This window comes from Acomys russatus, chromosome 14 (genome assembly GCF_903995435.1).
Source record: "Acomys russatus chromosome 14, mAcoRus1.1, whole genome shotgun sequence".
Taxonomy (NCBI): Eukaryota; Metazoa; Chordata; class Mammalia; order Rodentia; family Muridae; genus Acomys; species Acomys russatus.
This window is the reverse complement of record NC_067150.1, coordinates 6,780,245-6,804,256: the sequence shown is the minus strand read 5'-3', so window position 1 is coordinate 6,804,256 and position 24,012 is coordinate 6,780,245. Positions and strand designations below refer to the sequence as shown.

General features: G+C 39.6%; 1 long non-coding RNA gene across 1 annotated transcript in view; it reads left to right on the top strand.

The window, feature by feature from the left end:
- Window positions 1-24,012, top strand: part of LOC127198111 (uncharacterized) — a 470,570-nt gene that overhangs the window by 253,964 nt on the left and 192,594 nt on the right. The window contains exon 2 of the long non-coding RNA XR_007831809.1: window positions 10,603-10,740. This is a non-coding gene — a long non-coding RNA (uncharacterized LOC127198111). The remainder of the gene's footprint in view (window positions 1-10,602; window positions 10,741-24,012) is intronic.

The following is a 24,012-nucleotide window of genomic DNA, read 5'->3' as shown; positions in this document are numbered from 1 at the left end:
TACCCAGAAACTGTGCTCTGAGTACCACCGTCCTGGATTGCTCCAACATACATATTCTTAATATCTGTCATACCGATGAGAGAGGACTCTCAATGCATGTTAAAGTTGCATTGCTCTGATAGTGATAAGGCACTTACAGTTGCTGCTTCGTTCATTCCATGGCTGAGAACATGCTGAATTATGTCTTTGTAGGCTTATGTCATCTCACTTTGATCATTCATATTTTACCAGTGGTGATTATGTTTGTAAAAGTTAATTTCCTGTCACGAAGACAATGAAGTGTTCTTTCTTATATTAAAAAATTTTAATGTTAATATTATTTGATGTGTGAGTGTATGTCTGAGATGTGTCTATGTGAGTGCAAATGTCCATGACATCAGAACTCTCAGCTCCTCCTGAAGCTCCCCATCACTGGTTCTGGAATCTAACTCAGGTCCTCTGCAAGAGCAGTACATGACCTTAACTTCAGAATCTTCTCTCCAGCCCTTTATTTCATTTTAATTGCCACATTATATGAATATATTAATGGAGCAAAAGGTGACATTTCAATACATTGTTCTCAAATCAAGTTAAAATCTTTAATCCTGCTCTTTTCTTATCATCCTCTATGTATAGTGTGAGAGCTTTACTGTATGGAGCATAAGGAAACATATTCTTTCTGTAGTCAGAGAGCCACCAGGTAGAAATAAAAAGTGAGTAGCTGATTGGCATATCTAGAGGAACAGTTCAGTAAGAAGGTCTGATTTCTGAAATAGTGTTAAAAATAACCCCAGGAAAAGGAGGAGGGGAAAAGGAAGGTAGGCGACTTGGTGTATGCAGGGAGAGAAACTCATTAGTAAAATCACATAATACTAGGATATTTGCTGTTGTAGAGGCATGACAAGCTCTGTGGGATGGGAAATGTATCTTTAAAGAAGAATCATCCTGTGTTGTGTGTAATGGACAATGGGTTATTTCAGCTTGTGGGCTATGATTCCACAGGTCTGCATCTGTAACAAACTTACTTATATATTGTGCTTTGAGTGGCAAGGTGTTAGAGAGAAAATATTGCTGTTGATTCAGGGAGAATGACCTATCCTCTGTAAACTATGAAATAACAAAAGCATTAATTAGGCTTTGTAATCAGTCCATGAGAAGAGAGAATACCAGATAATAAAGTTGAAAAAAAAGTTAAATAGATTTTCAACATTTCTTTTAGAAAAAAGAGGGGTTTTCAAATGCTTATGATCAAATCTTGGCAGTGCAGGCTTGTTGATGGGAGGCTCTGAGGAAGTTATATTCAAGAATAAGTCTAGGTAAACAGAGAGTGAAAGACAAGAGGCTACTAGGAGGTAACTGCCATCTTCTTGTGTGAAAAAATTGCCAGTATAGAATCAGTGTTGGAGGCAGAAAAGAACAGAATTGGCTCCTAATTCTGAGTCAAAATCACAAAAATAATAGCTATTGGACTAGAAAAACCCCACAGATAATATTAAGGGATAAGTGAGACCAGATGGATGTTTTGTGTTGTTTTGCTGCTAATATAGTCCTGGGTAGACAAAAAAGGCACAAGAAAGATGAGTGATACTGCAAAAGTAAGAATTATAGGTTGTGTGAAAGAACATGGGCTGTGAGATATGTGAGACTTTCCAGTTACTGTGTTGCTTAGATGAAGAAATACAAGCTACATCCTAGAAGACTCTTTGGTGACAGAAGACAGGAAATTAAATTATGAATATTAATTTCTTCATCATATATAAAATGAAGTTAAGCTATCTATTATTTATATTATGCATAACATCATATATTATGTATTTTAGCTTTATTCAAAGTTAAATGATTATGAGAAAACAATATACATATTATAATAATACACTTGAAGAAAAACACACAATGAATACACTTAAATGTAACTATCATCTTTCTTTCATTCTTCCTTGTGGGAAGCTGAAGCTCCTGGCAACCTGCCAGGCAAGATGACTTGCAATTCTGCTCCTGGCTGGTAAACAAGTCCTTATTTGGGTTGTGGGCCGTGCTTTGCTCTGATGTATGCACCCTGCCTTGTCGGGAACCAATTGGAGCTAGTGATGTAAGAGCTGCTGATTGGGTGAGGCAGAGGATATAAGAGGGGTGCTGGGGTGCAGGAAAAGAAGCATGCTGAAAAGGTTCCTGAATAAACTGCCTGGAGAAGAATGTTCAGGTCGTGTTTTTATTTTCCGCTGGTCGGAAGGGTCGCGAGAAGTGGTGGCCCGTACGGGGACCCCTTGTCATTTACGAGCGCTCAGAACACATGGTGGTCAGGGCAGTCGACTGGTAAGTTCCCATGGTAAGTGACAGACTAGCTATGTTCTCGGATACAGAGACTATAAGGTTCCGGTTAGGACTATAAAGACTTGGTACGAGCGATAAAGTTCCCTGGTAAATAAGGGACGAATAAGTTTCTCAGGTACAGAGGCAATAAGGTTCTAGGTAGGACTATAAAGACTCGGTATGAGCAATAAGGTTCCCGGTAGAGGATGAAGTGAAACAGAAAGTAAAATGGTTGAAACAAGTACTAAGGTTTTCTCCCCTAGCAAGAATATTGCCTTTAAGCCCACACCTGTGTGTGTTTGGTTTCCCTTCCTTTTTATGGTTGTCAACTCCCACCTGAGAGCAGGCATTATGTTACTTAATCAGCGTGTGGACCTGCTGCAAGACCAGGTGGATGTGCTCGCCGAGATAGCCCAACTTGGATGTCAATGGAAGTATTCGGGTCTCTGCGTAACATCTATCCCCTTTAATAACATGTCCCATTCTGCTAACTTGTCCAGACAATAGTCTAGGTATCTTGCAGGTAGTTGGACTGGAGAGTTTGGGCTCCTACTAAAGGAATTGAGGACTTCAGTTGTTCACATCAATTCCACACGAGTTGACCTCACCATGGCTACCGACCTTTCACGTTGGATTGCTCAAGCCATGGGCCGTCTCCGGGAGTGGGCGGGCATGGGGGCATTGGGCCTGTGCCTCATTCTTATCGGCTGCTTAGCGTTTTGGTTTGTGTGCCGATTGCACATTCAACAACAAAGAGCAAATGCCATGGTTGTCCAAACTTTTGCAACCCTAGAGGGTAGCCAATCTCCACAGATTTGGCTTGGTTATATGAAGTATCTATGAGCAGTCCCCCCAGATCGTCACGCTCAGGATGCGAGGCTTAGCACTGCAGGGATGGCGCTGCATGAAGACCAGCGTCATCCTGAGGAGCATGTTTGATTGCATACGGGTTAGTGTCCCAGACCCCGTCTCCAGGAAAAAAGCACTGGGTTGGGTGTGGCCAAGCCAGACTCCCTGAGTGGGGTTTGGCTGGGCCATTACAATCTCCCATTTTGACAACTGGAGATCAGACCTCTACTCCCGCCTGTTGCATTTTAAAATAAAGAAGGGGAAACTGTGGGAAGCTGAAGCTCCTGGCAACCTGCCAGGCAAGATGACTTGGAATTCTGCTCCTGGCTGGTAAACAAGTCCTTATTTGGGTTGTGGGCCGTGCTTTGCTCTGATGTATGCACCCCGCCTTGTCGGGAACCAATTGGAGCTAGCAACGTAAGAGCTGCTGAATGGGTGAGGCAGAGGATATATAAGAGGGGCGCTGGGGTGCAGGAAAAGAAGTTTGCTGAAAGGTTCCTGAATAAACTGCGTGGAGAAGAATGCTCGGGTCGTGTCCTTATTTTCTGCTGGTCGGAAGGGTCACGACACTTCCTAATATTTACACAAAGTGATACAATTCCTTTTGGCATTTTCCTCTCTCTCTCTGTCTCTGTCTCTGTCTCACCCTCTCTCTGTCTCTCTGTCTGTCTGTCTGTCTCTCTCTCTCTCTCTCTCTCTCTCTCTCTCTGTGTGTGTGTGTGTGTGTGTGTGTGTGTGTGTGTGTGTGTGTTTTCAAGGCAGGATTTCTTTGTATAACAACTGTGGCTGTTCTGGAACTCAATTTGTAGACTAGGCTGGCCTCAAACTTACAGAGATCCACCTACCTGCTCCTCTCAAGTGCTAGCATTAAAGGTGGCACTGCCACAGCACTGCTCTTCTGGCTTTTTATCCATTGGTTTTTTTTTTTTTTTCTTTTTACCAATTATCCTGCCTTCCCCTCTCTCCTACCAGCAGGATCCCCTATACATACACAACACTTTCACTCTTCTTCTTCTACAGTCACTTTCATTTATGTGTCACAGGTGTTCCATGACCCTAATCCTCTCCTCCTTTCCCTTCCCATGGTTTTTCTAGTTGCCTGACAGATTCCTACCATTACACTCATCTTATGTCTTTCTATTATAAGGCCACTTGCAATGTTAGCAGCAAGTTTTGCTAATACCATGTACAGCTATCAGTCATAAAGTACAGGACAACCGTGCTGGAAACTACAGACCCAAAGAATCTAAATAACAAGGAAGTCCCAAGGGAGAACAGCTGAATCTCACTGAGAATGGAAAAAAGATTAGACATCAGGTATCGATGGAGGGAAGGACTGGATCAGCACAGAGTGGAAATAGGAATGGGAGGAAAAGGGTTGGGGGAGGACAGAGGAAGAGAATAATGGAAGAGACAGACACACTGGGTGGTGGCATCTCTGGGATGAGCTAGAAACCTGGTCCAATGGAAACTCCCAAGCATCTCTGAGGGTGACCCTAGCTAAGATTCCTAGCCATGGGGATTTGGGGCCTGAACCAGCCATCTTGTGTTACCAGGCAAGACTTCCAATGGAAGGATTGGGATACCAACCCAGCAACAAACCTCTAGTCTCACAATTTGTCTTGGCTACCAGATATGAAGGGGTAAAAGATGGAGTGGAACTTGAGGGAAAGGCCTACTAATGGCTGGCTGCACTTGAGACCCATGCTGTTAGAGGTTTCCCACCCCGGCACTAATGATATTCTGCTATACTGGCAGACAGGAGCCTAGCATAACTGTCACCTGAGAGGCTTCACCCAGCATCTGATGGAAATTGATAGAGAGAACTGGCCAAACATTAAGTGGAGCCTGGGGAATCTTATGAAAAAGGAGGGAAGGAAGGATGAAGGAGCATGAGCCATCGAGGACACAAAAAGAAAACTGTCAGAGTCAACTAACCGGGGCCCATCGTGGCTCATAGAGACCAAACTGCCAACCAGAAAGCATGCTTGACAAAGATCTATGCACATGTGTAATAGTCCTGCACCTAGGTCTTCACGTGGGTCTCTTAAAGTTGGATCAGAGGTCCTCTCTCTCTCTCTCTCTCTCTCTCTCTCTATCTCTCTCTCTCTCTATCTCTCTGCCTTTGGACCACTTCCCCTCACTGAGCTGCATTGTCTAGCATCAGTAGAAGAACATGCACCTAATCCTACAGCAACATATATGCCAAGGCTGGTTGATATCCACAGGAGGCCTCCCCTATTCTGAGGAAAAGGGGTGGAGATGGGTGGGAGGGCTAGGGAAGGGAAGAGGAAGAAAGGATACAGTTAAAATAATAGATATGGGGGCCTTACTTTATCCAGGTTCTCACACACACACACACACACACACACACACACACACACACACACATCTTCCTCTAAGATACCCAAGATACTTTTTTAAAAATCGAGTAAGATATGTATTTACTCTACATCCTGATCACAGCTTCCCCTCCCTCCTCTCTTACCTTCTGAGATGAAGCTGATGACCACTGAAACTCATAAAGCCATTGATGCTGCCAAGCAATGTGCCAATATTCAAATCTCTGTTGTCCCATCGCAAAAAAAAGAATCATTCATGTGCCTCTTATCTCTTGTGATCAGAGGATAAATCATACCAGCTCCTAGAAAAGAATGAGAGAGTAACATTCTTTTAACATTTTTCTAAACTGTTCTTGAATTTAAGGATTGGAAGAATTTCTTAAATATGTTTATTCTAAAATATGTTAGAGGTTTTTTTTGTAACCCACAGAGTTACAAAAATGAGTACTTTTATACGTGTGCTTTTGAAATTTTTCAAATATATTCCAGTTCTTGAGCAAAGATAATTCTGTGGGAAAGGATTAGGAAATTAATTTTAATTCAACCATTTCCTCCCACGGTTTACATCCTTATGAATTACAGAAAGCTAAATTAAAACTGCCAAATCATTCCAATTAGTCTTCATTTTTAAAAATAACTCTTTTTAACAGAGTCAAGAAATACCCTTCGATCCCATTATGTGAGGGAATTCCTCTGTTCAGTTAGGAGCAATTGGAGAGGCCGGTGAGAACAGACCCAGCTCCCAGAAGCCTGGAGCCCAAAGACGCTCTACCTTGGCAGGCTGCCAGGCGGCTGTCCCTCTTTTCAGGGGAGTACCTCATTACTACTACCTGCTTGACATTTGTGCCTTAATACCAGAAGTGCTAACAGCTGTGGTGCTGTGGCGGGCAGGCAAAGAAACACCTTTTCCAGCCCTGTGCCTCAAGCAGACTCTAGCCCTCTGCAGAGAACAAAGTATGCTAAGTCTATTGCACACAGCTCTCTCCCTCATGAAGGGATTTGCTGGACATGTCTGAAAAGCAGTTTTGCTATGTGACATTAGATTTCTGGAGATAAAAGATACATTTTTAGGTATTAAGTGCATGTGGTAAAAGGGTGACACATGGCAGTAACAAGGATGGTCTGGGAGTTTGTGGTATTGTGAAATATCTTTCCACAATCAGTTCATGACTGGCTTGGGTGTCTGCCGCAGAGAGCCTTATGACTCCCACCACTGAGGATGCCATGGATTATAGGAAAAATAGTCTACTTATCTCGAAGTTGAATAGAACTCTTAACTAATAGGGACAGGCCTACCAGTGTGACTTAGAGTGGCTGTCACTAATGGCAGAGCCCTGGGCTACCAGTTAATGAAAGGGTTAGAAGGAAGTGCACATGTGTGAGAAAGCAGTCCAGATAACAAGGGACCAGAGAGACTTTAAAAAGTTTATTTTTAGAACTTTGCTGGTCTGGTTCAGGGTTATTCTTATATAGTGTGTTTCTAACATAAGAACTCACTCTGAAAGCCGGGCCTGGAGAAGAGAATGCTTCTATAGCTGAGTCACCGTGCACTGTTATCCTACAGGGATGAAGCTTCTCTCACTATGCTTAGCATTGTTATGATTTGTATCTTAGAAAGAGATTTGCAATTGCTTATCTGGTCTTTGAATCAGCCTCTCCCTAAATGGCTCTTTCTGGCATTGAATCACTCTGTTGAGGTATGTTGAGTGGTCCTCCTGTGCCTGACTCCAGAGTGCTGGGATTTCAGATGTACACCACCACACCAGCCTGTCAATAATAGTCATCAGTTATGTATAACTTGTCACTTATAATTGAAGTATATCTAGGAAGTATTCTGTGACAATCACCTTACTATAAGAAATGTTGTGTGTGAATGATTCAAGCACTACTACGCTGTGAGAGGTGTCAAGAGTCCTTGCAAAAATGCCAAGTCTTACTTTCATGACACTTCGCCTCTATGTATCATTTATAAAATGCTTTGTATTTTTATTTCAAGAGCTGTTAAGACAATGAATGGGTACAAGCATAAGCCACCAAGAGTGACAACCAGACTCTGCTCCCCTGAACTCACTGATAGGCAAAGACTTACTGACTACTGTCAGCTGTCCTCTGGCTTCGGACACATACCTTGGCATGTGTTCCCTCATTAAAATAATAATAATAATAATAATAAAATAATAATAATAATAATAATAATAATAATAATAATAATAATAATAATGACCAAGTATAAATATTTGTTTATATTGATAGCAAGCATTACGATACAAAACAAAAAGAGTCCTTAACATTTTAAAAGCCCATCAGCTGAGAGATATTTCAGATAAGTGTCTTGTTAGTAACTCTGAGTAAATAAGTAGACATAAAGAGAAGTGTACAAGCATTATCAATTGTCATCAGCTTTCGCTTCTGCTCTCTTGATGTGTTGTTGAAGTCTAAAGTTGGAGGAACTATGGGACTTCATACAGTCTGAGAGTGTCTGAAGTTTAAAGCCTGCTCACTCTCCAGCCACACTCTGAAAGCCAAGCTGTCAGAGAATTTTATCTGTAGCCTTTATGTTATAATTCATATCAAAATGGAAATATCAGCTGAAAAACCATAAATCAGTGTATTAAGTAGAATGGTATCATATTGTAGGAGCCTCTAGAACTATTGAAAATGGCTATTTTATTTTTATAATTAACTTTCCATGCAATAATTTAGGAGACAGACACATCACCCAGGATGTCCTCAGGGAAGCCTGCAGATTTTTCCATTTCATTGCTAATGAGCCATTTTCACCTGACTTCTGCTCCCATCACTCCCCACTGAAGAACCAGCTGTCAGTTTCCACAGCTGAGCAGGTTTGGTACCAGACAGGTGGCAACAGGACGGGGAAGAAATCATGTGAGTGGAATGTAGTTAATCAGGAATCAGGATGGCCCACCTGGTGTCATTAAAAACTGAGTACACATAATAAATGGTTAACAATGGATAGTCAATGCTTACAGTTTTGAATGTCCTTGCAAAGACAGATGAGAGCATTTGACATCAATTGGATATCACAACAGTCCTATGCTCAGTGCAAGATCAATGGTGGCCATTCATAAATGGTGGATTAATTGCCCTGCTCCTGTACAGTATGGAAATGAAATGAGGTATTCCAGACTCTAACACTAAGCCGTTCTGCAGCCCTCTAGGTGTGGTTGTCTCTCTGAAAATAAAAAAGCTCCCTATCTACTGAGTCGTAGTGAGTTTCTGCTTACCTGCCCTAATACAGCTGGATGAGCTTTATAAGCTGTGATAATAACAGAAATCTGCAAACTATTGCATTCACTGGCATCAGCTTCTAGGATTATTTTTAAATTTTATTAATGCATCAGACAATATTTATAACCACATGACTCAGTTCATCTCTCTGTATACAACTATAACTGTACATACTTGGATTCTCTCTTTTATGTTTAGAACTTTCTTTTGTAGATTGTCTTCTTTGGTGACTCGGGAGTTACTTAGAAGGTGTCCTTTGCTGTTGTAACAGGACCTAACAGGACCTACCAGGACTGGTGTCATAGAACTCATCACAACGGTGTTACAACTGGCTGGGTACTGGTCCTACTTTCTCACTGAGTCATAAAGCCATTGTGTTCAGCATCCTTGCCTTCATTAGTCTTAACATTTCAATAGATAGCATATGACATAAGACATAATGAAGAATCAAGAAAGGATATATAAAAATGAACTTGATTCATGAGGACATGTAAATACAAATTAAGACTAATAATTTTCGGTATTCATTCTCCTCTTCTCTGACCTGTAATCTGCACTGTCACGGTGGAATCAGTGGGACTGATTCAGTGGTCATGTAATGCCAACTTAAACCTCAGCAGTGATGGGGATGGGGAAATAATAGATCTGAGACTTACAGAGGTTCAATCAATATGATTTGGAAATTAATTCAATAGAGGGGAAGAATGAGAAGTCTGTAAGTACTGTACAGTCTGAGGCTTAGACATGTGGGGAAATGACCACTCTTGTGCACAAGGAGGAAATTATACAGGAAGAGAAGCTCATGGCTGTGATAATTGTTTTGCAGAAGGGCCAGAAATAGTAAGTTAACAATGTGCACAAGGAGAAATGACTGACTTCCAGGTGTGAAAATGAAAACAGTCATGGAAACTGTCTTTTGTAGAACATAGCTATGCTTTATGTAGATAAGTTTGTAGACTGTTGAAGGAGAATAAAATAATAAGAGTATATGGTGGTTAACTCTGTGTCAATTTGACTGGTTCTCAGATCTTTCATTGATCACTCTAAGTGTGACAATAAAAGTGTTTCTGGATGAGTTTTGCTGATTAGTTGAGTGAATGAATCAAACCTCTGTAACATAGTGAGTCATTTTAAGATCATCTGAGAACACTAGAGCACCAGGCTGGCCCTCGTCTGCAGGAGGGGTATGCACTGCTGCTGGATGGCAGCCTTCAGACCAGAACACTGCTATCCCATGACTTAAGGCATAACTGGAACATAAGCCTGATGGTCTCTGTGCTGCTGACATTCGGGCTCAAGCCAACACCTCAGTGCCCTATAGCTGCTGATTATGTATGTTAGTAAGTCAATCAAAAGCATATTACATAAAAAAATAATTTCATTAGCTGGACAATTTCACTGAACAATGAACTTCCTGTAAATTATACAAAATAGAGACAGCCTCCCACATATGAATTCCTCACGGGTCACCAAGGAACCAACAACTTAATGCTTCAAAGGCTTTAAAATGACAACTACCTCTTAGGTTTTAAATCCCTGAAATAACATGTAAAATAAAATTTTTGCAAACACTTAGGGTAACATAAAATATATTGCCTTTCTTAAAAACTGAGATATTGTGAAAATGTGAACATAAAGTGATGTGTTAAATATTCTCTTAACTATTGTGATCCTGTAAGAAAATTCATCTAGATAAATATATCAAACTGAAAACAGTACCATCATTTGTGTATATGAGTAAATATTTTGATTTCAGGTTTCATTAAATAGAGCCATGGCATAACATAGCTAATAAAATTAATGGGCTTAGGTTAAATGAAAACATTTCACGGGATTATTTTTCATTCACATTCATAACACTTTTGTTCCACAGGTACTATTAGGAGATCGCTGTTTAATGCCATTCAAGTCCTGCCAAGCATCATTTCTGTATGACTACCACAAAAGGATTACTTTACAGAGACTGCTGCCATTTTGAAGAGTGTGATTTGGACTCAGATTCAGAAAACAGGTATAGCCATTACTTTCTCTTTAATAAATTTCATTGCATGCACACGCGTGCGCACACACACACACACACACACACACACACACACACACACACTGACTGAAACTCAGATCAAGAAAGCTATGTGTTTTGTTTTTTCAACTTCTCTGCTCAAGTGGGCATTTTGTGTTTGAACTAAAAGCATGTCTTTCATATGGGTAAAAGTAAGCATTAGGACATAACAGAAACTTTGTTATTAAAAATGTCACACAATTCTTTTACTTTGGTTTTTGGTTTGGCGTGCCCTAAAACCATGTCCTTGAGCCATGCTATCTTCCTAACTAGTGTCTCACTTGGTGGCAAGTGGATTTTGTGCTTATTGGTTTCTTCTTCAGCTTGAAGATAGAAATTAAGTTAAGAGAGCAGGAGGTCATAGGCATGGGGAAGCATCCTCGCCCACCATGGCCAGTCAGGCATCTTCTGCACAAAGATGATGCATACTGTTGTTCAAGAGTATTGAGGGGCTGGAGAGATGGCTCAGAGGTTAAGGGCACTGACTGCTTCTCCAGACGTCCTGAGTTCAATTCCCAGCAACCACATGGTGGCTCACAACCATCTATCATGTGATCTGATGCCCTCTTCTACAGACAAGGCACTTATATACAACAAATAAATAAATAAATCTTTTTTAAAAGTATTGAATCATTTGCCTGCTGCTCATCAACGTGTCACTAAATATTAATTATACTTCTTTATTATGAAATTATTTATTGTAAGACTTAGTAATGATCCTGAAAGTGGGAATCCTACTCTATTTAAAATACTTGACTAACCACATGGCTCAAAACTAAATAGGTACCAATAGACTATCAAAACAAAGATGCTGGGTGTGCTAGGGCAATGATATATATTTTTAAATAATCAGTATAAAAGTCTTAAAATTATATGGAGAATTAATTATTCTTGTTGTCTTATTGTTTATATAATAGGTATCATATCAACCTAATTTAAAGTTTTCCTTTCTCTAATTATTAAATTGATTCAAAATATTACAGACTTTCCCCCAATTTCTTTGGTAGGTTCAGAATTTTCAAAAGTAGGATAGAAGTGAGATGAGAAAGATTGAGATTAGTTCTATAGGAGAGTGTACAGTGACATGTGATTCAGGCACTTGACTTAAGTCTTGTAGTCATAAGGAAATTTGGGGGAGTTGTTCTAGAAAAGGTTATATTTCTCAAAATGTTTATACATTTTGCTAAATTATAACAATTAATTTGTTGATTAAAGACTCTAACTAGACCAAGTATCTATCAGTAAATCTGTCAAGTAAAGCAACCAAGACTTTTCTTCTTAAAATATTAGGTTAGTAAATAGGAAACCCAGAGGAGAAAAGACAGGGAAGGTGACAGAATGTCCTCGACAAGAGTCTACAAATCATGGACAAGGGGCACAGCTTTCTCATAGTTGGCACATCATTTTGTGTAATACTGGAAAGACTTTAGCACAAATTTAGTCATAATTTTGCCTGTAGAAAGAATCATCTCAGACTATGTTACAGAAGTAAGTTCAAAAATCTATCTTCTACGTACAAATATAAACCTATAGGAAGGTGTTAGTTTCTTTATTTTACTTAAGAATAGGAGTAAATCAAATCCTATATTAAATTTCTTCTAAGATATCTATGAATATTATATTGTATCAGGAGTCCTTAGATCAACTTAGCAAGAGAAGAAATAAATGATTTATGGTGTTTGTGAAGTTCAGAGAGAAAAAACACAAGAGAACTCAGCCTAGCTGCTATAGGGTGAGAGAGAATCCCATGTGTGAAGATGAAATCTAAGTTTATGTCATATATATTAACAATGGAAATAAGATGTTGTCTTGACCAACTGTAATCTTGTACGTTACCTTAAATGTCAACTGAAATATATTCTATTTGTGGAGCTCAACAAAAGTTGAATCACAATTTGAGAAGAGGCTTTTGTCCACCTATTATTAAATTGAGTTGTGAGAAACAGGATGAGGAGGCCTGACACTGACGAAGGAAGCTGTGGTCTTGGCTTGGCAGAGCATGCTTCACTCTTGTCATGTCACTCTTGTTACTGTTCAAAGCAACTAATTGAAAAGCACATCAGTAGAATTGAAACAATCGAAACAGATGAGTGGGGCTGAGCAATCCAAAGAGGCATAAGTGAATTAGAATTGACGAGTGTGATGAGATTCGGTGACAGTGTCACATTAAATAAAGTCCTCTTCATTCATAGGCTTGCATGACATCTGTCTCTGCAACCACTAAAAACATTCAGGGGACTCATTGATAGTTCATCTTGACATGACCATTATAGAAGGCAACTCATATTAAAAGGGGTCCTGAGTTCAGCTGCTGAGGCTAAAACACTTCCCTGGGTAGCTTACACAAGTATTTTCAGCAGTCATTGGCCCAGGCTCAAGGGGGGAAGTCCCTTCCATTAGTGAGGGCCCTGGGGCTCTGGGGTTATAGATTTTCAGAACTGGCACGAATGTTCATTACTTGGTAAAAGTAAACTGGATGCTACCATATACAGCTGGAGATACAGTGGCCGAGAATTAGAGAGTGCAATGTGCTCTGAGTTTCAAAACTAAAGCATTTACATTTCATTAGTAATGACTTTGAGAATTCTTGGTAGAAGCCACTCATAGGCATTTGTTAGTTGTATGCACATTCATGTATATGTGAACACCATAGTTACTTGTGAACATGTTCGCACTGTATAACTTACTCTGATATAGTAAATCAGAAGGAAAATGCACAGAAATAGTGAATATCAGAACTTATGAGCAGTTTGGAGTATGACAGTATTCTCCTACAGATGTACATCAAGGGCTTCGGGGAACTGGAACCCCTGATTTTCAAGGACCAAGAGGGGTGGTCCCATACACAAAAGTGCAACACTAAAATAACAGTTCATTTGTGAGGAATGCTATGTGGACCCATATTTTGGACTTTGCATAATTGTAATGGTGTAAATCAGTTTTCTATTAATCAAACTCTATCATTAAAAATAAATAACTGCATTTCACAATTTCACTAGAATTGTATTACCTGAAATATGTAAAGCTGTCTCTCTAGATCAACTCAAAGAGAATATTTACCTGATATGTAATGGCTTTCTTTCTTTCTTACATTCTTCTCTCTCTTCTCTCTCTCTCTCTCTCTCTCTCTCTCTCTCTCTCTCTCTCTCTCTCTCTCTCTCTCTCTCTCTCTCTCTCTCTCTCTCTCTCTCTCTCTCTCTGTTTCTGACAACCCTGGCCTCCTGGCTGTCCTAGACTCACATTGTAGATCAGGCTGGCCTAGAACTCACAGAAATTTGCCTCTCATCCTCCTTGAATGCTGGGATTAAATGCATGCACCACCTCCTGACTGATATAAAAGGTTTTTGTTTTGTTTTGTTTTGTTCTGTTTGTTTGTTTGTTTGTTTGTTTTTCAAGACAGGGTTTCTCTGTTTAGCTTTGACTTTCCTGGACTTGCATTGTAGACCAGGCTGGCCTTGAACTCACAGAGATCCACCTGCCTCTGCCTCCCAAGTGCTGGGATTAAAGGTGTGCACCACCACCACCGGCTTTAAAATGTTTTATACCATAAGGTGTTAATTTTTCTTAGTCTGTATTTATTCTCTTTGCTTGTGGAGGTAGGAAGGTGTATTCAATGAAGTCCATCTTAGTTTGACCATCAACCTATTCACAGAATCTATCTTGGGGAATAAAGGATGAGAAAGAATGTGAGGTTCACCTATAGAAGGGATGAGAGAGAAGAAAATTCAGGGCAATGAAGTGACAGAATACCTACGCTTTACGGAACAAAATACTTTGGAACAGGGTGAAAGAGTCATAGTTATCTACACATAATCACTACAGTTACTATAAAGCTATGCCCTTGTGTCATGCAAGATATGACATATACTCAGGAAATGCAAGCTCTAGTTAAATATTATAAAAATAATGTGCAAAGAACCATTAAAACAGGAGAATATAGACAAAGGCAAGCAAGATGGCTGCGGTGTTAAGGTGCTTACAGCCATGTAATAGTGAACTGTGTTAAGTCTGGAAATCACATGGTTGAAAGAAGACAACTGACCCCATAAATTGTCTTCTGGCCATGTGAGCATACAGGCATGTGTGCACACACGCACATGGGTGCATACACACACACACACAGACACACAGACACACACACTTTTTGCCAGGAATATTTACATTTCAATTATTTGAGACCTTTCTATGCCTTTTCATAATCAGGAAGAATGCTTTTGAAGGGATAAATTCAAAATGAATGTTCTGGAACAAAATTTGTTTGCAGTGTTCATCCAATTCTATGTACATAATAGCAATGGAGGAAGCCTGATTGGCCTGAGAAACTTCCAGGCCCTTTGCCAATACCTATGGGGCTTTACTTCTGTCAGTAGATCAGTCTACAATGTTGCTGATCATTCTATTTTAGTGATGAGCACGGATTCCAAATAGAAAACTGTTTAATAAGAGTAGTCTCTTTCCTAAAACTATTCTATTTTCTCTTTTTTGAGGTATAAATGACAAATGAAATGATTACAATTTAGGAATAAGAAATACCTTTGAGACAGTATTTATTATAACTTGGCCATCTCAAAAAAAAAATGACTTGGCCATTTCTGGAAACTCCAGATATACATTAACTTTTATGAGCCTCGGCCTTTCTTCGCTTGTACAAGTGTATCATATCTTATTTTTAGAAAAGGCTGGGGCGATAGATCTATGTACGTACAGTGAGTGACATAATACATAAAGCTTATAGTACACAGTGGGGGTTTGGTATGAGGAACTTGTTTAACAGATGGCCATGCTGTGATAAAGTAAGTACCACAATTTTTAACTCACCAAGAAAAGTAAAACTTTCTTGAGATTCTGATAAAATATGAAAGAAGGCGAGAAAAGAAAAAATAGGGGAAGAGGAAGAGAAACATGTAAGGGAGATCAGGGGAAGAGGTCAGAAAACACGAAAGAGGAAGAGAATGGGAGGAAGGATGGGAAAGAAAAGGAACAGGGAAGGAGGATGAGAGGAAATAAATTGATGTGCCTCTGTTGGTGCCTATGTGTCCTGTGACAAGGACTGGGTGTAAGAAAAGCCTTAGAACCCATCCCTTCCTGTCACAGATGACTAGAAGATGAAATTTCAACATTTGTCTCACTCATTGTTGAAACAACTGTAGAGTGCTGCTGTTCTTGTTGGGGGTCAGGATTTAGACAAGTGTCCCATTTCTAGATTCCCTGTGAAACCAGTAAGCCTAGGAGTGTAGGAGCAATGCAAGTCCTTCAGCACCTGCCCAGAGCACTGAGGAATAGATGACAACAGGAAGCATGATTGTGAGGAAAGTGCAACTGAAGGCCACGGCCAGGGGATGAGGTCCCAGGTGCCACACCTAGTTACAGAAGCTGTGTGTGCTCTTTGCCAGGAGATACCTACAAGTCCTGTGCTCTTAGCTCTGACAGTAAATCTAATTGTGTTTCGTCTCGATGTTTGTGCCTTCAGCAATTGTAGCACCTGTAAATCACCTCTGTCTAAATTTCTTTCTGCTTCAAATACCTTAAGAAAGAAAGATGACTACAAATAAGCACCCCACCTCCCACATCACATATATGTAGAGTTCAACCAAATGTCTAAAAGCAGAGTGATGTCATTACACAGAAGAGGCATCTGCGTCCAGCACTTCTTAACTTCCTTCATCTCATTTTGCTTTGCTGTCATTTTGTAATGTTAACACAGACAGCACTGTTCATTTAAATGTGGTAAGAGGCTATAGTCACAGTTCCGCGGGTGGAAGCATTTACTGCTTTGGCAGAGGAAGCACATTCACCCTCAACTGGCAGCTCACAACTGCCTGTGACTCCAGTTCCAAGGGAACTTCTGCCCTCTTCTGGCCACTATAGTACAATCTGCGTAGGTTATAGTCTATGGTACACATGCATACACTCAGGTACACACAGATACACATGTGCATATAATATACAGAAATAAGTAGATGAAACTCTTATACATGTTAACAGAGTCAATCCTAGCCAGGCCTTTGGAAGACAAGGAGAACCTCAGAAAACACATCTGTCTCATAAAACTTAATGTAAGGAGAAAGATAGACTATAGCAGATGAGTGAGGAAGAAAGTACTATCCCATAACTATATGAGTGAAATATTGAGCATAAAACCAAATAAAATTAAATTGTTTATTGTGCTGTTCAAACACTGTATAATGAAAAATGGCTTGATTTAGAATTTGAAATCTAAGTAGAACAATATGATAGGCAGATTTGGGCCCAGGGGTCACGCTCAAACTAAGGCACCAGCCAAGGACAATACAGGAGGTAAACTTTAAACCCCTTCCCACATCTAGCCAATGGTCAGAATATTCTCCACAGTTGAGTGGAGAGTGTGATATGACTTTCTCACGTACTCTGGTGCCTCACATTTGACCATGTCCCCTGGAGGGGGAAACCTGGTGGCACTCAGAGGAAGGACAGCAACTAGCCAAGAAGAGACTTGATACCCTATGAGAATATATAGGGGGACGTAATCCCCCTCAGGAACAGTCATAGGGGAGGGGAATAATGGGAAAATGGGGGGAGGGAGGAATGGGAGGATACAAGGGATGGGATAAACATTGAGATGTAACAAGAATAAATTAATAATAAAAAAAAGAAAACTGAAAAAAAAATAGAATTTGAAATCTTGATACAAAAAAAAAAAACCCAGAATTTTAAATTTAAGGGCAATATTTGTATCACCTCAACAGAGAGAAAGTTATTTTTAAGCAAGGCCAACATAGACTGTAGTTGCCCAGGACAAAAAAAAATTATTTAAAATGAGAAAAAAGACCATATTTATGAACCATCTTGCCATCTAAACTTTTAATATTCCCTTTTGGTTGCAAAATAGAACTTAGACTTTAATGCTGGTAACATATATAATATTATATTCTATAATGTGTGTGTGTGTGTTATAGAACTCTCCTCCTGTATATTTAATCACTTTGTTAATTTTGTCTCTGATTCTTTCCACTCTCCTGCCTTTTTACATAGGACGTCTCAGTTCCTCTTGATTAAGAACTAAAATGTGCTTTCCGCCATTTGGCTTTGACATGTGTGGCATGTTTGATGGATAGAATGAAACAAATGTTGCAGTGTGACAGCCCTGATGTAGACCGTGGATAGCAAGATTCTGCTAGCCATGAAGCCCTTCTTAGAGTGATGCCTCTCTGCTGCTCAGGGAGAGAGAGACCAGTACAAAGTGTGAGGATGTTAGGCCTCAACTGCTCTTTTCAGTCATCACGTTGGAAGCTGATACACCAGGCAGCATGATCCAAATCTATTCCCTTCATCTCATCATCTCTCAATATACACCCAGCCATCCTTCTGTACCTCATGTTTCTGCCCTCTCTGACACTCTTTAGAATGGAAGCTCAGTTTACTCTGATATTCTCTGCCAACCGTCCTATTCCTTCATAGTTTGAATCACTATCAGTTTCTCTCTTCTCCTGTACTTCTGTCTCATAAGAAAAAAGAAGCTAAAGAGCATACTAACTGATAGCAATGTTTGTTTTTGTGTTCTCTTTTCACATAGAGCATATTTTCAACCATGTGACACCTCTTATACAAACCTGTGCATCCCATGAGCCCTTTCACCTAGTCTATTCTTGATACTTAGAGAAAAGTATATTAATTCTTATTGATATGGATATAATAATTGATATAAATGCAGACACTTTCATTTCATACAATAATTTTATCTAAAAATTATGTCTCCAGACTTATTTACTTTTTTACTTAAAAGATAAAAGATTTACTGGTTTTGATTTCATGTATATGAGAACTTTGCCTACATGTGTCTCTGTGCACCATGTGAGTGCAATGACCATGAGGGCAGAAGAGGGTGTCAGATTACTTGGTACTAGAGTAAGGTGGTTGTGAGCTACTGTATGGGTGCTGGGAATCAGAGCCAGGTCCTCTGAATGAAGAGGTTTTGCTCTTCACCTCAGAGCCATCCTGACAAACTCTCTTTTTACTTTTTCATGAATGACAATGATTGGAGAACCCATGTTTCTAATGGGAATAGCAAAACTGCTTTTATATCTCTAAAGAAATTGACAGTTACAGCTGTTCAAGCTTCAGGGATCTGTTTAAATAATGGCTTACTGTCTGTAGAAACAAAAAGCAGACAACCTTAAAACTAATTTGTGTTGAGTCATCAGTTAGACTGTTAATAGCTAAATATTATAGATTAATTCTTACTGATAGTGTTCTGCCTCGGCACATTGTAAGAGGGATTAACCCAAAGCCTAAAGAGGAAAACTGAGGCTAGAAATTTTTCTCAGTGGATAAGCTGAAGTTCACAGCTTTGGTATCATCTGGTTCACAATCACCTGCAACTCAAACTGCAGAACATATGACAATGTCTTCCAGCATCCATAGGCTCCTGTACTCACGTACGCACACATGGACACTTCCAAACACACAGACACACTAACACAATCATACATCCTTACACACATAGTTATAGATACAAATAGACATTTTAAAGAAGAAGTAGAACGATTCATTAATAATATTATTCCCATAAGACAGCAGGACCTTTCTTCCTCCCCCCATCTTCTGCAGTCCATTCCTTTCTCCCTCATTACTTCTCTCTGTTAATATATATTATAAAAATATTATGAATAACATGAATATATATATGTGTATATATATATTCCTATAATTTAGGAGCCAGATCTGTTTTCTGATATTTTTATAAGTTTGTATATTTTTTATTTAATCATTTAACATTTCTATCGTAGCCCCCTTTTTCTTCTCCTCCAGGGACCACTCTCCCTCCCATTTCCCCCTTCCCCCTTCCCTTAGTCTTCAGAAAGGGGGAGCCATCCTTCCATACCATCAGATCCCAGCCTCATCAGGACTGCTTGCATACTCTTCTTCTGTGGGCTGGAAGGGCTGCCCCACCATGAGTGGGTAGCAGGGCTCACTCATGTCAGGGGCAGTCCCTATTCCTCATCTTATGGGGCTGAAATGGAGTCTTTGTTGCTCAGATGATGACATCTGAGCAAGGGGTCTAGGTCCTCTCCATGCATGCATGGCCCTCTGTTGGCGCGTCAGTCTCCTTAGATCCTCTGGGCCCAGGTTTGTTGAGTCTGTTGTTCTCCTTGTGGAGCCCCTGTCCATTTCACACCCTTCTAATCCACAACTCTTCCCTAAGCCTTTCTACACTCTGCATCAACGTTTGGCTGTGAGCCTTGGCATCTGCTTCGATCCCCTGCTGGGTGTAGTCTTTCAGATGACTTCTCTGGTACGTTCTGGTCTTGTTTCCTCTCTTCAAGCTCTTCTGCTATCTATTTTAGTTTCCCTTCTAATGAGAATTAAGCATACTCCTTAGGGCCCTCCTTCTTATTTAGATTTATTAGGTCTGGGGATTGCATTGGGGTTACCCTTTCTTCTGTGGCTAATATTCACTTATAAGTGAATATATACCATCCGTGTCTTTCTGGGTCTGGTTACTTCATTCAGAATGATATTTTCTAGTTCCATCCATTTCCCTGCAAAATTCAAGGTTTCCTTCTTAATTTTATTTTATTTTTATTTATTGTATATGAGTGCTTTATCTGCAGAAGAGGGTATCAGATTACATTATAGATGGTTGTGAGCCACCATGTGGTTGCTGGGAATTGAACTCATGACCTCGGGAAGAGCAGGTGGCGCTCTTAACCACTGAGCCATCTCTCCAGCCCTGGTTTCCTTCTTTTTAATAGCTGAGTAATATTCCATAGTGTAAATGTATTCTTCAGTTGAGGGCCATATAGAATATTTCCAGATTCAGGATATTACAAATAAAGCTCCTATGAACACAGTTGAGCAAATATCCTTGTTGTATGGTGGAGCATCTTTCGGGTATATAGGGGTCCTGAGGTATCACTATTGACAATTTTCTGAAAAAATTCCAGATTGGTTTCCAAAGTGGTTGTACAAGTTTGCAATCCCACCAGAAATGGAGGAGTGTTCCCCTTTCTCCATATCCTTGCCAGCATGCCCTGTCACTTGAGTTTTTGTTCTTAGCCACTCTGACAGGTGTAAGATGGAATTTTAGACTTGTTTTAATTTGTGTTTCACTGATGACTAAGGTCACTGAGCATTTCTTTAGGTGTTTCTAGGCCATTAAAGATTCTTCTATTGAGATCTTTCTGTATAGCTGTGTATTCTATTTCTTAATTGGGTTATTTGGTTTAGTTGTGTTTAATTTACTGAGTTCTTGATATATTTTGCATATTAGCCTTTTTTTTATCATATTGTGAAGATCTTGAAAGAATAATTCCAATCAGAGAACAAACATATTTTTCAAAGAATAGTGACAGCATCTTCTCTCTCTTGATTTCTGTCCTTAACTAAGCGTATAAGTCGGGGGAACAACTTTTGTGAATTTTCCTCCAGGATGAATTGTGAAGGGAAACGGAAATGTAAGGAGAGTTAATATGTCTGGAGTTTGAAGTCAGTGCCAGATTAGTTAGTAGAAGGAACTCGCCTTTCTGACTAATCTCTGTGTTCAGTTTAGAAAAAAGACAGAGAGCACTATTATACCTCTTAAGGGTTATAATAATGCTCGTAATACATGATAGAATTAAGATTTATTTCTGACTGGGAGAAACCCAAGAGAAAGGAGTAGGCACAGAGCGCTAGTGTTGTGAGGTAAGAGAGAGGGTAAGGTAGAGAATCTATTTACTCTATCATGTCTGCCCGCCAGGGCTCCCTCTGGGTCCTAGCGAGAGCTGCGTAAATTAGCCCAGACTTGTGAAGAGACTAGAGTTCAGCCTCTCCCTGTGCTCTCAGCTGCCACCCATGCAATGGACAGCCTGTACCACTGCAGACATCCATGCAAACAACACCTAAGCCTCAGCAGATACTGCACTCAGTGTGCTACTGGCATTATCTGAAGTCCCAGTACTTCTTGTAGCAGCAGAGATTCACACAGTGTGTAACAAATGTGAGTGAATTTCTCTGCCCCCCCACCCTGACCCCTTTTATCTTCTTCTTCATCAGAATATTGCTCTATAACTTAGATTGGGCTCAGACTTTGATCTTTTGGCTTTGCATTCCCCAGTGCTAGGATCAGCTGTGCATGCTACCATGCTCAGGGTTGCATTGGTAACCTTCTAAGTAGGGATATCCACTATTAATATGGCATTATCTCCCTTGACTCGCCTCTGACAAAAGTCAGCCATTCCTGTGAAGAGAACACTGAAACTACGAAACTGGTCATGAGATGCCTCTGCATCTGGTTGATTTCTTCTATCTGTATGCAGTGTCCTTTTTACTTAATATTTTTAACTGTTCACTTTGTACCCACTTAATTTAATTCAGCTTAAATTCCATACTTAAAATATTTTGTCCCAAGATATTCTTTGTCTTTGGAATTCTGAAAGGGCATTGATGCTTAGAATCCAGGTGGTGTCTGACTCGAACCTTTTGTTCAACAGGATTTGGAACTGGTTTACATTTTATAAGGCTAACAATTGATAAATTTGGAGCAATAAAAGTAGCAGAGCATATTAGAATTCTCAACAAGAGGCAGAAATAGTGCAGGGAAGTAGGAAGAAAGAGAAATGGATTGAGAAGGTTGGTACATGAATCTGAAGCCGGACCTGATATTGCATCTCAGGACTAGTATCTGCAGACTTCACATTGGAATGTGTGCAAGGTATCGTCATCTTAAACAGAACTCCCTCTTCCTCTCCAACTATAGACTTAATGCCTATATCTTAATAATATGTAATATTGTCTAATTTACTGAGATCCTAATTTGAATGCTATTACAGAAGCATTTCAGTTTCATGAAGTCCCATTTACTCATTGCTGGTCTTAGTGCCTGGGCTGTTGGCATTCTGTTCAGGAAGTTGTCTCCTGTGCCAATGAGTTTGAGGTTCTTCTGCGTGTTTTGTTTTAACAGATTTAGTGTGCTTAGTTTTAGGTTGAGGTATTTAAACCAGCTGAACTTGAGTTTTGTGCAAGGAGATAAATATGGATCTATTTGAATTTTTCAACATGTAGACATCTAGTTAGACCAGTACTATTTGTTGGATATGCTATCTTTTTTCCATTGTATGCTTTTGGCTTCCTAGTCTAAGATCAAGTGTCTGTAGGTATATGGGCTTATTTCTGGGTCTTCGATTTGATTCCATTGATCCACCCATCTGTGTGTATGCCTGTATGAAGCAGTTTCAATTACTGTTACACTATAGTAACAAATATCATGGATAGATATGCCTCCAGCAGACCTTGTATTGTACAGGGTTGTCTTAGCTATCCTGGGCTTATTGTTTTTCCATCTGACGTTGATAATTGATCTTTTAAGTTCTGTAAAGAATTATGTTGTCATTTTTATGGAAATTGCGTTAAATCTATAGATTGTCTTTTGTAAGATGGAAGTTTTTAGCTATGTTAATCCTACCAATCCATGAGCACAGTAGAGCTTTCTTGTTCTGATAGCTTCATCAATTTATATTTTCAGAGACTTGACTTATTTTTCCATATAAGTCTTTTGATTGCTTGTTTGAGTTACACCAAGATACTTTATGTTTTTTGTTGTTCTTGTAGATGTTGCTGGTTTTTGTTGTTGTTGTTGTTGTTGTTGTTTTTTGTTTTTTGTTTGTTTGTTTGTTTGTTTTGTTTTGTTTTTTAGGCTATTGTGAAGAGTGTTATTTCCCTAAATTCTTATTCAGCCCATTTGTCTTTTGTATATAGGAGGGCCATTAATTTTTTTAGTTGAAATTTTATACAGCCACTTTGCTGAAGGTGTTTATCAACTGTAGGAGTTCCTTGGTAGATTTTTGGGGATCACTTATATATAATCATATCAATGCACATAGTGACACTTTGACTTCTTTTCCAATTTGTATCCCCTTGATCTTCTTTACTTGCATTATTATTCTAGCTAGGATTTCAAGTACTATATTAAAGAGGTACGGAGAGAGTGGACAGCCTAGTCTTGTCCTTAACTTCAGTGGAATTGATTTAAGTTTCTTTCCATTTAGTTTGATGTTGGCTATAGGCTGGCTGTATATTGCCTTTACTATGTTTAAGTAAGTGCCTTGTATCCCTGATCTCTCCCAAGACTTTTAACATAAATGGGTGGTAAATTTGGTAAAATGTTCTTCAGCGTCTAAGCAGATGATCATGTGGTTTTTTTTCTTTCAGTTTGTTTATATGGTGGATTACATTTATGGATTTCTGTATATTGAACCACCCCTGCAT